This window comes from Protopterus annectens, chromosome 1.part2, assembly GCF_019279795.1.
Source record: "Protopterus annectens isolate FY-2018-M chromosome 1.part2, PAN1.0, whole genome shotgun sequence".
Classification (NCBI taxonomy): Eukaryota; Metazoa; Chordata; order Ceratodontiformes; family Protopteridae; genus Protopterus; species Protopterus annectens.
In genome coordinates, this window is record NC_056727.1 from 1,251,966,785 (window position 1) to 1,251,982,307 (window position 15,523).

The following is a 15,523-nucleotide window of genomic DNA, read 5'->3' on the forward strand; positions in this document are numbered from 1 at the left end:
TCCACTATGAACCATAATGTACTTATGTTTCAGACTATGATTCTTAAAGATCTACATTTTCTCTCTAGTGAGTTTACACCCAAGCCAAACAATATTTCTAAGACTGAAACAGATTGCATTTCAAAACTGGCTAACAATCATGACTTGGTCATACTAGGGGCTGACAAGAGTGGGGCTGTGGTGGTCCAGGATTGGACACGGTATGATGAACAGGCCATGAGACAACTTTTGGATGCCCGCTATTATACATACATGCACATTGATCCCACCTTGGTTTTCAAAAAACAGATTGATGAGTTTCTTGAGTCAGCCATGGAGGAAGGTATCATTACTAAAACTACCAAACACTTAATTATTTGTGATCCCAGTCGACAATACATTTACTTTCTGCCTAAAATCCATAAAGATCCAATTAATCCACCAGTAAGACACATTGTTTCTGGGAGGGGCTCATTGACGGAACCCCTATCACATCTCCTTACAAAATACCTTAAACCATTACTGAAATGGGTATGGGCTAGAATCAGGGTTACCACCAAGTTTCTTCAAGTGATTTCAGAAATTAAACCTGATTGGTTATTATGTACAATGGAGGACAGCACTCTATACCAACATCCCTCATTGGGCTGGTATAGATGCCTTTGAATTTTGGCTATACAAATCTGGGCTTTATCCCCCTGGTTTCAATACATTCTTGCTGGTTCTTGTGGAACATGTATTAACTAAGAACATTATTTTTTATCAAAATAAATGTTTCCTACAAGCTCAAGGTACTGCTATTGAGGCATCATTTGCGCCAATATATGCCGATTTGTTTATGGCATATATATGGAGGAACAGCTTATTTATGATGACTCCCATAATCTTTTCATGGGTGAGATGAATATCTGGAGAAGATATCTGGATGATTGTTGGTTGGTCTGGAGATCAGACATTGAATATCTGAAAGAATTTGTGAGTTATTTGAATGAGAACACATGGGGAATTCACTTTATGTTGAGCCATCATAGAGACAAAATTACATTTTTGGATGTGTTGGTATCGAGGGCTCCTGATAACACTTTAATTACTGAAGTGTATCGTAAATTCCCCAGATATAACTCTTTGCTCCAGGCCACCAGCTATCATCCACTCCATATTTGTGGGAACATTTCCAAATCACAGTTTATGAGGGTTAAACGGATTTGTTCTGAGCCAGCCAAGCAAAAATACTATAGGGATGACTTGAGATCCAGATTTAAGGACAGAGGGTATAAAATGGGTGATGTCTTACAAGCCCAGAATAAGGCTGATATGACATGGGACAGTCTTCTCCTCTACAAACATAAAAACGAGGACAGTAAGTCCCCCCCCCCAGGTTTGTGGTCACTTATGGTAGAAATACAGGCGCTCTGATGGAATATGTTTTTGATATCCCTTTCTTTGCCAATTGTAATACCGATTGGGTTACTTATTTAGTTAGTTGTCAATGTTCTGCTTTTTACGTAGGACAGACCTCTAGACCACTAAAAATTAGGATGTCAGAACACCTTAGTAAAGTTAAAAATCACAAAATTACGAATGCCCTACAAACATACCCTAACACATATCAAAGCATCTTTCAGTTTTACAATAACTGACAAAATTAGTGGACCAAGGAATAATAAAACTGGTTGGCATGATATACTAAATAAAAAAGAAAATAAGTGGATAATTAGGGGCTCTATTCCCACCTGGTTTAAATGAACAATTTTGAATGGTCACATGTGTTGTTAAAGCTATATAAACAGTGTTTGTTTTTTTATTTCATTTATACTGAGGAAGGCTAACTAATGCTATAGCCGAAACCAGTCTGTTTTTTCACTCTTGTATTAGATCTGGCAAACCGTTTGGGGTTGGTAACGTGTGGAACTGAAATCTGTATCCTTGGGAAACTATATTTAAAATCCATTTGTCCTGGGTAATGAGTTCCCAATTTTTTGCCTGCAGAAAAATCTTTCCCTCTAAAAGAGCAGTCAGTTGAGAAGTGCTTGGAAGTTTTAAAGTCAAGTCATTGAGAAAGTTTACCATAAGGGGAGTCTTACTACTCTCTGATTTGGAAGTGGGAGCCCCACACTGCTTAGCCCTGTGCGTACCCTGGGACTGAAGCCTGGGTGTTCTGCTGGTCCTGGGTTTGGACTGAGAAGGTCTGGAAGAGGAAGGAAAGGACCAATTCTTAGAGGACCAATGCCTACTAAATCTTGGAGGCTGTACTTGTAGGAAATCTTTTAACAGTTTGCATAGATTTAGCTTTTTCCTCCATCTTTTTAAGAACTTCTTCTGCTTTGTTGCCAAACAGGCAGTCCTGATTTAAGGGAGCATCCAGCAATTTAGCTTTAACATGATCTGGCAAAGATTGCTCCTTAAATCAAGCATGCCTTCCAAGTACAGACCCAGTGACAACAGCCCTGCAAGATGCCTCTAGTGAATCAAAACCACATTACAAAGTATGTTTTCCTACCTGTTCAGCAGAATGCATTAAATCCTGTAAATCCTTATTTGCAGCACAATCAGGAATCAACATCATTTTCTGTTTAAGCAATCCAACAATATGCTGTTGATACTTTAACATATGAAACTGGCAGTTTAAGGCCCTAATGGCCAAAGTTGCAGAAGTGTATACTTTCTTACCCCATCTATCCAGCGCCCTGGAGTCTCTATCAGAGGGGTAGGATTTTTGACAGTAGTAGCCTTAATGCCCTTGGGTCTCTGTGAAATAGTCTCAGGATCCGCAGTAGGATTTTTAAAAAGGAACTTATGAGAGTCAGGAACCCTGTAATATCTATCAGGTTTTCTGGAAGCAGGAGGTAAAGGGTCAGGGGGCCAAGCTAGATTCAGAAAAAGGCATCATCAACAATGTCTAGTACAGGAGGGATAGCTAAAGGCCTGTGCTGGGGCAGGAGTAAGAAATCCCTAAGCCTCTTTTTAGAAACAGAGTAATCCTGGCTTTCCCAGCAGAAGTGCTCCCTAACAGTATGCAGGGTTTCACCAAAAGAGAAATCCTCTGCGGGGGAAGCAGATGGAATAGAGTCCTCTGCATAAGAATCCTCATAGGTAGAGAAGGGTAAATCCTGGTCATCAGAGGAAACAGAAATTTCAGAATCCTGGTCAGAAGTATCATAAGCAAATTCAGTCCTAGGTCTCAGAGGGGGAAGGCTGGCTTCCCCTGATTAAAGTAATAAGGTCTTCAGCCATTCTTATCATCTGTTTTTTAAGCATAGAGGCCTGACCATGCAGTCTGGGCATCGGTTTTCTAGGCATAGTTCGAGTTTTAGGCCTTGAAGAAGAAGATGGTGTCGGATTAATATGCAAGTCAGTATGCCTGAATACACCCTCAGAAGCCGGTGCCTGCACAGCGGCTCCAGACCCATCCAAGGTAGAGAAATCCGCAGGTTCCACAGTTGAAGCATCTCGCAGCATACTGGACTTTGAATGGGTCTCAGTAGAGGCCTGCGAATCTGAAGTAGTGGGTATCAGGGACTGCGAAAGCACCTTATTGAGTACCGGCGAACTGGCGACTGGCTTAGGAGAAGCGTTGTTGGCAGCTTTGGACCTAGGTGGCCTGTCTCTGTCTTTATCTTTGCGTTTTTTTGGAATGTCGGTAGTCGGACAGCTTACCAAAGACATATCTGGATAATTGAACCGAGTACCAAAATATTTAGAAGCGTACAAATACTGACAACGAATAGTTCGTTGCTTAAATAAGGCACAAAACCAACAGCGAGGTATGCCGTGGTCAGGGCCTACGCAAGGAATACAGTACAAATGAAAATCTTTGCGAGTTACTTGCTTTCCACAAGAAATATAATTACTTATTTTTACTGACATTGGTTTAGAGCAAAAAAAAAAAAAAAGGATCCCAAACAGGGTACTTAGCTTTCGTTGAAGACTTCGGTTCTGAAACTTGAAAATGAAAATTTCAGGAGTTGGCTGACTGGCACTTGCAAACTGCTTCTGCTTCAGGCACCGCACGGCAAAAAAGACTGATGTAATGGTGTCGGCTGCATGCTTTATACCCCTGACTACCTGATGTCACGGAAGATGAGACAGCAACCAAAGCAGGACCCAAAACTTTGATAATCAGGCCGACTGAGGGCTACTGCAAGCAGGTAACCCAAATGTGATGACTACAACAGTGAAACATGAAGAACATCAGCAGTGTACCTTAGATGACTACAATACCCTGAGCACCAATCACAGCGATCTAATGTGCTAACATCGGGTTATCTGAACCATTGGCACTGTCAAAACTAATCACACATCAGTAACAAGATGCTACTATTAATGGATCTAACACACAGGCTTCATCGTTGATGTCACCAGTGAGAATCTCAATTCAAAATGAACCAAGTAATGCTTTATCCGGAAGACTCAATACACCATCAGGACCCTGGTTTCTAGACCAAGTTGGAAGTCCAATCAATAAGTGTCCACATTTATGGGAAGCAGTAGAAATAACCTGAATGAAGCCAAAACTATCAAAAAAGTTGAGTGATTACACTGCAGTTTCACAGGTCTCATCATCCATGCAGGTGCTGAAGTCCCCTAAAATGGTCCACTTGGAGAGCTCATTAATCTGCATGATATGAAGAGCATCCTGAATTCCACATTTTATCTAGCACTTTTTCTATACGGTTTGTTATATCAAGAAAAATGTAAAATGTTTCAAAGAAATTTGTAAAATATGTTTAAAAATAGAATTGATATATGAAGCTAAAAATACTAGATTAAAATATTTAGCTAAAAATAGATTTTTGTTTACATATTTTGTTGTGATTGTCCTATTGCTAATTGATATATTAGCAGTGAGCTAGCGTCAACTCAAAATTAACAACTACTAAACATGTGTGGTGATGTCGCATGTGATGAACAGATAGTCAGATTTTGAGAACAATATTTTGACCACAATGCGGGTCCAGTGATGCAGTTATTTTCCTATGCCTTGGCTAAACCAGTGTATATTCAGGAGGCGAATTTTTACCAGTTTTTTAAATTTTTAAAGAGTAGATTTATTCTGATATATAATACTATAAAACTTTAATTTTAGAAAAGGGAAGTGATTTAAACATCTAATAATATTTAAACACTTTATAATTTTTATTTATTTTATTATTATTTAAATAGTTTTAGTTCATTTAATTCATGTCCTGTTGCCCAGTTCTCATCATTTATTATTTAATTATTATTTAATCTAATTTTTTTGATCTGCACTAGTATATTATATGTACTCCTATTAGTGGGTTGTTTTATTCCTTTTTAGGCCAGTGGGCGAGGGCGAGGCAGGTGCGCAGCTCATAATGTAATTTCTGCTCTCCTTGGTTTGTTTCACATTTTGCTGCTGTTGGTTTTTACATTTGATATGAAGAGCAGTTATGTGTAGAAAAGCCCCAGGACAACTAGATAGGTGGTAAATGTACAGTATATACTTGCCCCAAAGATAGACTTAAAAGAGCTGGTCACTTCAAAACGTACCTGGTACAGTTCTACTAACTGCAATTTCCACCATTGATGCTGCCAGATTAAGGACTGTGGACCTCAAGGAAATTGGATGAAACAGCTGTAGCAAGGCATGGCATACTAATGTCATCCAAACATATCTTCATAATAAATGTCAGGTCAACCATATGACGCAGGTCATAAATGATACCTGCCTAGCTCTTGCTTCATATGGCATTAATAGAGCCCAAGTCAAAAGCATTAGTAAACTGGGTACTGTCCAAAAGCTACCCAAAAGCTGAAGGTGAGAGTCTGACACCTGAGGTACTGGCACTAAGGAAGGAAAACTCCTAACAAGGTGATTTGTCATGCCAAGATCAGGTTAAGCAGTAAATCAGCACCCTCTGTCTCCAGCCTGGTGACTCTTCACAATCCCAGATCTTCTATATGTTAAGTAGAATAGCATCAAAAGGGCTAAGGGCTAACAGAAGACCTCCGGAGATCCCTGGGGTAGAAGAAGCCCATCGTAGACAGCAGAAGCTATAAAGGAGAGACTGTCAAATGTAACAAACTGACAGATAAAAACAATAAGAATTCAAAAAGCAAAAAAGAAATTAAAAAGAAGTTTCTCAAGCACCCCCCTAAGCATATTTAACCATAAAGATATTAATAAACTACAACAAACTAAAAGAAGTAAAAACATAGAAAGGTCAAAACTTCTTAAAATGTTAATAAAATGAAATGATAAAGACAGTATCAGGGAATGAATGGCAAGAGAGTGGTAGATACAACTAGTCTTCACAGGAGAAAGAGCAAATGTCACAGGAAAACAAAAGTGACACAACATCTACAAGTTAGTGTAACACAGGACTGGAGTAGCATGCGGCTACAAACACTGTTTATGAAAGGATGGCTTAACTTGCAGACAAAGTCTTACCTAGATAAAAGTATAACATCCAGCTCCCAGTCACATAATTTTACAATGCATTGTTAACATGCACAAACTAAACCAGGCAAAACAAACAAATGGCATTATGTGGAACAATTAAATACTTCTATAACATTACAAACAGCCAATTCTAGGGTGCAGACATCTGGTTTTACTCAATGTATCAACTCTGGCAGTTCACAATGCAATGAAATGAATTAATTTCTGATATTTTTCTACATAGTGACTTTTTTTTACTTGCTTACCTATATTTTAGCAAGGCATATGACAGTTCAACACACAAAAATGTAATCAACAAAATTACACAGGCTTGAAATGAACAACAATGCAGAAATTATGGAGGACCTGCTTGTTGATTAACTAGAAATTACAGCACATCTGATTAGTAATGAAAAAATGCAGTCTAAGCAAGCCAGCAGTCCTCATCTGCCATTATTGACCAAGTTTCTACACTCATTTAACAACAACAAAATGTTAACTTCATTGAGATACATTTCACTACAGAACTGAAAAGCAGATGGCAAATAAATCGATGTTTTTACCTGGAAACAATCAAATCAAGTGCACCTTTCCTGAGATGGGAAGAGACTGTTTCAATTTGCGATATGTTGCTTGTGGAAAATGTCAACCCTCTTACTGGCAGTTAACAGAAGGAATTACCTGTCAGGTTCTTTACCTAAAAAAACATGCATAAAATTAAAAACATAAATAAAACACAGATCACAACAAGACACTGACACTACTATTACAATCGATAATGTTGCAAAATGTACAGAACTGGTATTATTAGCAGTCTTAGCGCCTGGAACAGATTAAACATACCTAGAAAATTCAGTTTAAAATCCATCAAAAGCAATGGCAAAGAGCTGACCAACACACGATTATTCTGAGGATAACTTTCAAACAAAGGACATCAGCAGGAATTTACTTAAATCTTAAAACACCAAAAAAAAAGTCTAAGTATCACTCTCTCTGACATTTTCTCAGCAAAAATGTTGCTCTATACCTGCTACTTTCATTTATGAGAAGAAAGTTTAGAGATAGAAGTGTTTAAACATGTCAAGTCAAATGGACATTTATGAAGAGGGCCTTAAACTAACAAACCTGTTATTAAAAATCGGATAAGTAGTTTGGGTAAAGATTATGGAAATTGCTCAAATGACAATGCAAGCAAACAATAATTATGACATGACTTGAATTGCTCAGAAATTTGAGGTTTTGGCTAAGTAAGTGAACTGAACAATATATTTTTCTTTTGCACTGCAAGATGAAATACAGGTTTCATAACTTGTGACACACTTATATTTTTATATACAAGTGTTTATTCAACTAAATTTTAGATAAATGTTCTGCCTGGGCTAGCAATGGAATTAGAAAGAAAAACACCTGAAAAAATCATTTTCTTGCCAAAGATAATGACTAGCTTAAGTCAGCTAAAACGACTCAAGGAGAGTATGAACCCAGACAAAAATCTTGAAAGGGATGAAATATTACTGCAGGTCCTAAAATGTTCTTTGAGGATGAAACTCCTTTAAAGTCCATGGGTGAAAACAAGCAAATACTTTTAAACTCAACAGAGACTAAACAGTTTGCTTCCAATAAAAAAAAAAATCTTGCACACAAATGTTTAACTCTTGGTAACACCAAGAGTTGTTTATGTATATCCTCTTTAAAAACACAATCTAACTTGATATTAATACTGCAAGTGAAACAAAACAAAAACATGTGAGATAACAGAGATGCCTTAACCAAGTTACTTGACTCACTTGGAACAGAGGTAGCGAGTATGTTTTGTTTCTACCCCAAATAATCTTTTTATTAAGAGGGAATGTTTTATGACTTTCAGAAATCTGCAACATGTTTATGAAATTAGAAAGGGTCCAGCAGTATTTTGTAAAAGAATAAGTGGTATGAAAAAACGTATTAACACAGAATGAAATACACAGCTGAACCTGTGTACAGTAAGTTACTGACTTTTCAGACAACATGCTGACATACAAGTGTTCTATAAAAGCTACTGTAATTATGTTCTGTATAAAGCTATAGCAGTACAACACTCTCATATCTTACTGTGGTTAAGTTACGCTGTCTCTTCACCCATTACACTATTGTTATTACACTAGCTGTGGGACTCTTGGATTAGACCGTATTTCATTATTTCTTCCTTGAAGGTTTAAGGAGTAGATGGATCACAGTCAACATATCTTCACCCCACCTAGTACATCCCCACAGCACAGTTTATCTGTCCATCATATTGTATCTACCTGCTGACTAACTTAGTTCAATACATCATTCCTGCCCTTGGTAATTTGACTAGCAAACATAGAAGCCTAGTCTGCTTGCCTCTATCCCTTCTGTTGCCAGCCTCACTGCACTTGATATTCTGAGATAGTGTAGGAACTTCCTAATATACACCTGGAACCACTATTTGTACTGGACCAGCAGTAACATGACTTTTTATCTATGCAACTTGGAGGCTACCCTCTCACTTACACAGATGAACAGTAAGCAACACAAACTCACCCATACTTCCAAAAGCTTACAATAAACCAATGTATGCTGGGTTGTAAAAACACTTCCCAACCCCTCACACAACTCTCCCATACTTGCATAACTCAGTGAGCCATCAGGTTGCAGACTGCAAACCTTTACTGCCACTAAGTCTCCACGTCCAAGTGCAAATGTCATAACTGCTGACACCACACTAACTAGGCTGGACAAAGACATGGTGGCAGCTGCCCTTCTAGTGTCAGAACTCATGACATCAACAGGGTCTTACAGCCCCTGCAGTAGAACAAATCTGACTAAATTGGTGATGACTCTTGGAGATGTGACTGACTGGAGGAGTACAACTGAGAAGAACATGCAGAATGACAAACTGGAGCTTGCTATGTATGTGTCAAGTGCATGAAAGCCTCTGGGCCTGAGTAGAAACCTAACCTCACCTAGAATGATGCCCAAATGCAAAAAGAAAATAAATGGTTTTAACAACTGGCTAAGTAGCTTTTCTCATACTAGTGGGGTTGACAGTCCATTTTACCTCATCAAGGATGCCCTATCCCTTTTGTTCCTTGGACTCTGCTTTCTAATCAAAGTACCTGCTGCCCACATAGCGACTTCTGTACAGTCCAACTTAACAGAAAAAAGGCATGCCATAAATGCCAATAGGGACCAAACCATGGCTGCTCTGCTTAATGCTAGAAGTCTTAACTATAAATTAAAGGATCTTGAGGCTTTCCTGCAATCCAAACACATTCATATCTGTGATGTAACAGAGTCTTCCTTTCAGTGTAAAGTACTCCCACTTTATCAGGTTTCAGTACTGGTCACACATTCTGATTAGATGGAAACTGCATGGGGAGTGTCAATATTTGCTACAGGCCTAATTACCTCTATACAGATTTTCTCTGCAATTCCCAAAAAGAACTTACTGAAATTCAAACTACCCTAAATAAGATGGATTACCAATACACAGCCTACAACAGGTCACCTTTAATATCCCTGGAGGACTATGAAAGATTTCCAAATATAGTTGCTGAACCCCCATAAATAAAAATACCTTTCTGATGGGTGATTTTAGCTAGTCATTGATTAACTGGAGAGCATATACCACACCGGTTGGATATGCCTGAAGATTCCTAGACTTGTTAAATACTAAGCTCTTACACTACTACTACAGTATCCCCACCTCTTATTAAATCAGATCAATTCACAAGTCATTAATCCTCTTCCTTTAGGGCATCTAAACCCACCACAATGAACACCTCTGAATCTGATGACCTTTAAGACAAATTTATTAAAAGTATATGATGAGATCTCAAAATTCAACTGCGGGATTTCTAATCCCCATGTAGCCTTAGCTATCACTTAAGCTAATGAATTTTCTCCAGTCTAACAAATAGTACAAACTAAGTGGTTCCATTCAGAACCAGGTATAGCGGGAAAAGAAAAAAGACATTCATTGTTCATGCTGCCTGTTCCTTCATCGGCTCATTTGAAGTTCAGAAGTTACCAGTTGTAATGGTTCATGGTTAAAGTAAAAAGCTAGCATTAATAAGCTATATAACAAAACAAAAAGCTAATGAAGACCAATAATCAAAATCTGCCCACTTTAATGCCTCTATCAAAAAATCAGCAAAAGTCTAAAAGCTACTACAAGGAAGACCAAAGAAGAACAAAAAGTAAAATTAGCATCCAATGTCAAGAATAATCGTAAAAATTTATTAAATTACATCAGATAATGAAGAAATTACACATAGCAATGCTCTGAATTAATTCATAATGGTATTACCCTCTGACCAGAAAATCAATGAAGTCCCATAAATTCCAGAGTCTGTTCATTCAACGAGAATCATTATAAAAATGTCCTAACTGTATTCCCTACAGCTAAACTTCTATGGGCCTTGACAATATATCTGGTTGATTAATCAACAACGCCAGACACACACACATACACACACTGAGCTCCTATTAAAAAGTGTTCTGCTTAAGCATAGCCACTAGGTATGTTCCTGAATAATGGAAAATGGCTTCTGTTATGCCACTCTATAGAGAGAGCTCAACCTCAGATGCTGGGAACTGTAGACTAATCAGAGCAAGCCTAATTTGTAAAGCTATGGAATGTATTATACCAGACTTCCTAAACTCCTACACAAAAATGCCATACTGCCCTTGATCTGTAACAATATGTTTTAGTTAAAGGAAGTTCGTGTCTACTTAATTTAGCAAACTTCTTCAAAAAGGTCATTAAAGATGTAGAGGGGGGCCATGCAATTCATACAGCATAACTGGCTCTGGGCAAGACCTTTGAAACCACTCCCCATACTGGAATTATAAGTAAGCTTAAAGGCCTAAATGTAGACTCTTGCGTTGTAACATGGATAGCAAACTGGCTGACAGATACATTCCATGTAGTTAAACAGGTGTAACCTCAAAAAGGCGACTAATGGTGCTTCTCAGGGCTCAATATCAAGACCCGTTCTGTTTGGCAGAGGCATACCTATGGTTGGAAATAGGAGTAACTACCCTGGACATAAGGTGTTAGGGATGTGTGATCAGGATTTCTGAATGCTGGTAGAGAAATGAAGGTCAATGCTGCTTTTGTGCCAGGATTTCACTGCTTCATGTGAGGTACAAGTTGTTGCAAGCTACAGTTTTGCAAAGCATTTTTTTTTACTCCTGAAGAGTTTTTTTTTTTGTTACTTCTCAACTTAAAGCTGAGGAGTGAAGATTAAGAAATGGAGAAATAGTGGCATGCTGTAATGGTTACATCCCTGGGTGTTAAATCTCAGCAAATTTCATCACTTTGTATACTGTCACACCTACTCCAGAATCCTTGAAAAATACTTTTCAGTTTTAATTGACACAGTTGGATTGCATGTTTGCCACAAGTACCAGTGAAGTATCAAAACAACAGCATGTAGGAGATTCTGAATGATAACTTCATATCAGACAGCTAAGTAAGCACACTATTTTCAGGCAGACTATGAGGGAGGAGCAGCTTCAACACTGGGAAGAAGAGCACTTCTGACTAAGTTCTTGCCTCTCTCTCACTCTCAACTGTCCAGATTTTCACCTCATATTTTGGTCTGTTTCTGGTTTTCTGACAAATTATTGGCAAATCATTGTGGACTGAAGTCAACATACTTCATGCCCTTCGGAAAATTCATGCAAATGCAAAACCTGTTATTGTATCAACTTTCTATGTTTGTAAGAGCAGTAATTAAAAATTGTCCCTGTTTCTGGAGCTTTGTCCCCCATTATTTATGGCTTTATCCAGACTTCTTGCTCTAAAAGGTTGAGAGGTATGAAGTTCTCAGCACTGGTACACATGTCCCTGTAGACTATCACACATCCTTGGCCAGAGCTATATTGCAGCAAAATTTTTGTGAGCCCTGCAATTGGCTGTCCAGGTTGGCACTGCTGTATGTATGTCAATGGTTTATGCTTTCACATGCAGGTAATGTTTTATACTTTGTTATGCACAATTAGATTCTTATCCCCCTACCTAGCATGATTACAGACCTACCATTGTGTTCCTTCCACTGTCAATGTCATTTAGGCATCTCATCCCAAGTTTTATCGTCAGATTTGCAATGACATGCATTTTGCAGGCAGACATCTTTACAACAACTCAAACAGTTAACACGTTACATGTTGAGTTGTGGCTTCAAATCCTCAGCAATTGTGTAAAAAGGGAGAAAAGGATGGAGTTTGAGTTACAGTGGAAACCTCTGTACAATCTTCATAATGGTTGTATACAGAAATCGTCATAAGGAAAGAAATAAAATAATGGATGACAAAAGGGGTGACATGCTGGACGAGGGACTTTACTATGTCTAGAATTAACTGAAGTATTTCAACTCTGGCTGTAGTTAACAGCCTTACATACAATAGTCCCCTGACACAGCTATTATTAGAACCAACCCTATGGAGGAAATGTTGCTATTCTGTGTTTTGCATTCTAAAATGTGAAGCTAGAGTGCATCCGAGTTGCAGAAAAAGGCATTCTGTTTGGAACAGGTGCTCAACAAACAGTGTTGTTCTCAGTAAATTTACTAAACAGGTGAGCCAATCAAAAGAAAGGGTTCTGAACTTCAGTAGGTTCTGAACTTCAGGAAGATGGACAATGGCAAAAAAGGGTTAAATGTCTACTGAAAAGTTCTGCCATCGTCGAAGCAATACGCCTTGGTGTAAAACAAATATACAAATCAAAAATAAGGTAAAGCCATTGCTGTTCAAATGAGTTGGCATGGAGAACAACATTCAGGATACAGGATATGAACGAAACACAGACACAGGCCCAAATGAATAAGGTACCAAGAAGGGTAGCTGCAAAAGCAAACAATTCAAGCTGACAAAACTTATCTAATTCAATCAAAAAGGAAGAGAAATTTATTTTATAATTAATAAAGTAAACAAAGCAAAAAGAAGAGGAAAAAGTAAAGCTTAAAAATATATGTGGTAGATGAAACAGAATGATGAAAGACCTCTTCTGTGTATGCATTCATTTTTTCCACAGTTAATGCATCTACTATTTCTTTGCATATTCTGGTGCAACACATATATATATATATATATATAAATACAATTCTTATTAAGTCTTGATAGCTTTTCTTCCCATGCCTCGTCTGAAATTGTTCGGTGCTCTACCCAGTAGTGCCTTTATTAGGGAAATAAAATAGGGGGAAGTGATCTGCCATCTCCAAAAAGGTTATTTCAAAAAAGGTACATAAACTCTGAAATTTAAAAGAAACAAACAGTCGAGAAGGGGATTGATTTGTTTTGCTGTCCTGCATGGTATCTAAGGAAATTAGGCCTAGAACTGCAAGAGGACCGAGATGAAAACTGATAATATCACTAATCATTCTAACAAATTATGAAAGGAGGGTGAAGCTTCCTAAGGTTGGAAAGTGGTAGACGCAATTCCCTTTTACAAAAGTCAGAGGAGACCAGAGAGTGAAAACTACTGACATATCAGTTTGATGTCAGGTGAAGGAAAAAAATCATGGAAACTGTACCGAAGAAAAAAACATTTTGTAGCATCTGTAAGCCATTTGGGCACTGGGCCCAAAGCAGCATGGAATCACAAAGAACATTCATGCTAAGACTAACAGTTTTTTGTCAGGATAACCACAGCAGTAAAAAAAAAGGAACTACACACATGGCCTACAAAGACTTTAGCAAGACCTTCAATGCAGTACCATGCAAATGCTTAGTAAACAAATTACAGACACTGGAGGGCATCATAGGCAGACTGAATGGAAAAACATTAACCAGAGGGGAGGCCAAAAAAGAACAGTGAATGCCTTTCATGTAGATGAAAGGGATCTTTAGCACTGAGCTGCCACAAGGGGCAGTACTACTGATGCTGCATAAGGCCTGGAGTGAAAGAGACGCCTTTGCTAGGAGACACAAAAATGTCCATCAGGGTTAATACATAGAAGTCCGTCCTGTATGGATTATAATGCACTTTAGAAGAATAGAGTACTGACAGGGCAAAAAGAAATGTAATAAAATATATATATATATAAAACTGAGAACTATTCTAGCAAAGAAGTAAACAAATGAAAGAGAAGCTGCAGCAAAGGCGGCAGCAGAAATATCCCCATGGTTTGTCATATTAGATCATCTAAAAATAAGCAAACTATACAACAAAACAGAAAGAAACCTGAGTGGATATTTGGATGCAAATGAAGCGGTAGCGGCATCACTAGTAGAAATGATTATCCATGCATCCAGTTGTTAAGATCCTATCATGAGTACTGCATGCTGTCCCTTCAAGGGACTCCATGCCATTTAATTAGGCACCAAGTTCAATTTAGTGTTTTTTCAGTGCTAATACACAAGCACGTGGCAATAAAATTAGAAAGTACAGTAGTGTAAAATCTTACCATAACATTAGATGTCTTCTTCACTCTTGCAGTATTCTTGCCAAGGATAGCCCAACGTCTGGGCAGTATACCGAAGCCTTTAGATCTTGTATGTGCTGTACATCACATACATGCTCCTCATACAGGTCATACAGCATAAATGCGACATACAGATACAATTACCCAGAACTGAACTGCCCCAGCAGACATCAGTCTTGTGAGAACAAAATGGAGGCTATATGCATCAAAGTGGAGAAAATGCAAAAGGAAGGAGGGGGGGGGGCCCTAGGCCAGGAGGGTAACCAAACAAAAACCCCAAAGAAAAAGGGGGATGGAGGGAAGGACTGAATACTGCAACAGTGAAGAGAAGGGCATCTACTGTTATGGTAAGACTTTACCTAATTCTGCTATGTTCTTTTATATCACTGTTGCAGTATTCTGCACCTTAGGGAGAGTACAAATGCTCAAGAAACAGAGTGAGATGTGGAACGCTGGGAAGAGCCCTCAACAAACCCATGGAGGATGACCCTTGCAAAACCTGCTCTGGCCCTAAAAAACATATCCAATTTATAATGCTTAGTAAAGGTATGCACTGAAAACCAAGTAGCAGCTTCAAGGATGGAACTGGTATCCAACCCCTTGAAGAAAGCACCAGAAGAGGCAAAAGACCTAGTGGAATGAGCACTGACTGAAGTAGTGAAAAAAACAACAAAAGAATTGGCCTTCGATAAAAAGACATGCCTCTGGA

General features: G+C 38.4%; 1 protein-coding gene across 1 annotated transcript in view; it reads right to left on the bottom strand.

Moving 5' to 3' along the window:
- LUZP1 (leucine zipper protein 1) overlaps nt 1-15,523 on the bottom strand; it is a 2,096,166-nt gene that overhangs the window by 885,727 nt on the left and 1,194,916 nt on the right. Inside the window, exon 5 of the mRNA XM_044060126.1 lies at nt 6,946-7,079. The gene's annotated coding sequence lies outside the window, so the exon portion shown is untranslated. The remainder of the gene's footprint in view (nt 1-6,945; nt 7,080-15,523) is intronic.